This window comes from Myotis yumanensis, unplaced genomic scaffold (genome assembly GCF_028538775.1).
Source record: "Myotis yumanensis isolate MYYU_CA2020_CCGP unplaced genomic scaffold, mMyoYum1.0.hap1 SCAF_9, whole genome shotgun sequence".
Classification (NCBI taxonomy): Eukaryota; Metazoa; Chordata; class Mammalia; order Chiroptera; family Vespertilionidae; genus Myotis; species Myotis yumanensis.
This window is the reverse complement of record NW_027223760.1, coordinates 74033101-74036137: the sequence shown is the minus strand read 5'-3', so window position 1 is coordinate 74036137 and position 3037 is coordinate 74033101. Positions and strand designations below refer to the sequence as shown.

At 42.9% G+C, this 3037-nt stretch overlaps 1 pseudogene; it reads right to left on the bottom strand.

The window, feature by feature from the left end:
- Window positions 1–430: 430 nt before the first annotated feature.
- On the bottom strand, window positions 431–2118 carry LOC139017021 (elongation factor 1-alpha 1 pseudogene; annotated as a pseudogene).
- Window positions 2119–3037: the final 919 nt, after the last annotated feature.

The window sequence follows — 3037 nt, the reverse complement described above, 5'->3', positions numbered from 1 at the left end:
CAGGGAAGTGAACTACCTGTCCTTCTAGCTCTTTGCGCCGTCATTATTTCATTGGAGTGTCCAGTCTCCTGGTTCAGCTTTAAGATCCTGGTCTGAACTTTTGCAGCTGGAGGACTAGTTAGTTGGAAGGAAATGGCTCATGAGGGAAAAGGTCATACTCTCAAAATTCTTCTTAATAACTCATCAATTGCTTGCTCAATCTCCCACTGACCTCTGGAGAGAGTCTATGATCTTTCAACTGGCTTGCCCCCAAAGCAAACTGGTTTTGCTGTCCTTTCAGCAGGTCATGTTCATTTGGAACTTTGTTCTCTTCGTCTGGTTTTCCTCTGTCCTCCTCCAAATCTATTCTGCTTCTTTGAAAAGTTGGTTCCTCTAGGCTAGGTCACAATATTCTTGTTTGTTTGTTTGTTTTGTGTGGGTTTTTTGTGGGTTTTTTCTCATTAAACTTTGTTATTTTAATGGGTCTCAAAATTCTGTGACAGATTTTTGGTCATGTTGTTTCCATCAAAAAGTACTGATTTTAAAAACTAATAACTTAAAAACTGCCACACACACAAAAGAACCAAATGGTCCACAAAACATTCTCCTTTCCTTCTGAAGGTTTTACGACGCATTGTAATCATTAACCAGTCTTTTACTATTAAACTTAAATGGCCAATTGAGACAAACAGTTCTGAGACCATTCTTCCACCACTGATTCAGACTGGGGTGGCAGGTGTTGGAAATAATATTCATTTAGCCTTCTGAGCTTTCTGGGCAGACTTGGTGGCTTTGCCAGCTCCAGCTGCCTTCTCGTCCACTGCTTTGATGACCCCACAGCAACTGTCTGTCTCATGTCACAGACAGCGAACGGCCCAGAGGAGGGTAGTCAGAGAAGTTCTCAACACACATGGGCTTGCCAGGAATCATATCAATGATGGCAGCATCACCAGATTTCAAAAACTTGGGGCCATCTTCCAGCTTTTTCCCAGAACGACTATCAATCTTCTCCTTCAGCTCAGCAAACTTGCAAGCAGTGTGAGCTGTGTGACCATCCAGCACAGGTGCATAGCCAGCACCGATCTGGCCTGGGTGGTTCAGGATAATCACCTGAGCTGTGAAGCCAGCTCCTTCCACTGGTGGATCATTTTTTCTGTCACCAGCCACATTGTCACAGCGAACATCTTTGACAGACATGTTCTTGACATTGAGGTCCACATCGTCCCCAGGAAGAGCTTCACTCAAAGCTTCATGGTGCATTTCAACAGACTTTACTTCAGTTGTAACACTGACTGGAGCAAAGGTGACCACCATGCCAGGTTTAAGAACCCCTGTCTCCACTCAGCCCACAGGGACAGTACCAACACCACCAATTTTGTAGACATCCTGGAGGGGCAGACGCAGGGGCTTGTCAGTTGGACGAGTTGGTGGCAGGATGCAATCCAGAGCTTCAAGCAGTGTGGATCCACTGGCATTGCCATCTTTACAGGTGACCTTCCATCCCTTGAACCAAGGCATGTTAGCACTTGGCTCCAGCATGTGGTCACCATTCCAACCAGAAATTGGCACAAAGGCTACTGTGTCAGGGTTGAGGCCAATTTTCTTAATGTAGGTGCTGACTTCTTTAACAATTTCCTCATATCTTTTCTGGCTATAGGGTCGCTCAGTGGAATCCATTTTGTTAACACCAACAATCAGCTGTTTCACACCCAGTGTGTAGGCCAGAAGGGCGTGCTCACGGGTCTGTCCATTCTTGGAGATGCCTGCTTCAAATCCACCAACACCAGCAGCAGCAATCAGGACAGCACAGTCAGCCTGAGATGTGCCTGTGATCATGTTTTTGATGAAGTCTCTGTGCCCTGGGGCATCAATGATGGTCACATAATACTTGCTGGTCTCGAATTTCCACAGGGAGATGTCAATGGTGATACCGCGCTTCCGTTCAGCTTCCAGTTTATCCGAGACCCAGGCATACTTGAAGGAACCCTTCCCCATCTCAGCAGCCTCCTTCTCAAATTTCTCGACGGTTCTCTTGTCGATCCCACCACATTTGTAGATCAGATGGCCAGCAGTGGTGGACTTGCCGGAATCTACGTGACCAATGACAACGATGTTGATGTGAGCCTTTTCCTTTCCCATTTTGGGTTTGAGTTTCTGGTGGTTTTCACGACACCTGTGTTCTGGCGGCAAACCCATTGCAAAAAAGCTGTGTTGTGTTGTTGTTGTTTTTTATAGCACTTGTATATACCTGCCAAAATAAGAGGCACAGGCTGTCTAAGGTTAATGTTGTCAGTGTATATCTTGAGTCTACAAGTGGGTTTTAAATCCTTAGAAACCATGGACACTGGCTTACATTTATTTTCCTATTAATAAGACAAAGCAGTTGAAATTTATCTGAAAGTTCAAAAGTAATTGTCAGCTTATTTGCAAATACTTTTCCTAGCCCAGGAATCATAGTTTTCCTCTGCATATTCACATTTATGCTGTGGTATGCTTATGCATTGATCAAAATACATGCTCTGTATACAAAGAAAAAGCAACCAATTTTTTTGTTACAACATGGAATAGTTGTCTCTATGGGTGTCATGGTTAATATCTGTTTAAATGGAAAATTACAAGTACAGATAAAAAATCTTGGTTAATAGATTTTTTATTATTAACAGATGTAAATCCTCTGATAGTAATTGGCAATAAAATCTGCTGTATTCTTGTAGGCATTTTAGGTGACAGATAATATGCTGAATACTCTGCTGCTTACTTGCGTCAGATTTGTTTTGTTACCTTGAGGTGTCCCCTGATTACCCTTAGACCCAGTTTTTTGTTTCAGGGAAACATTTGTAACAATGGACTTTTAATAAGAGTAGGTGCTTTAAATAAAATGCTAATTGTAAATTATTAGACATTATAGAAACATACAAAGAGTAAAAAGCATCCTACCCCTCAACCCTAGCCCCAGCGGGAACTACTATAAACAAATTGGCACAGGGACTGGCAAACTATAGCCTGGCACCTGTTCTTGCAAATAAATTTTGTTGGAACAAGCCACACCCATTCACTT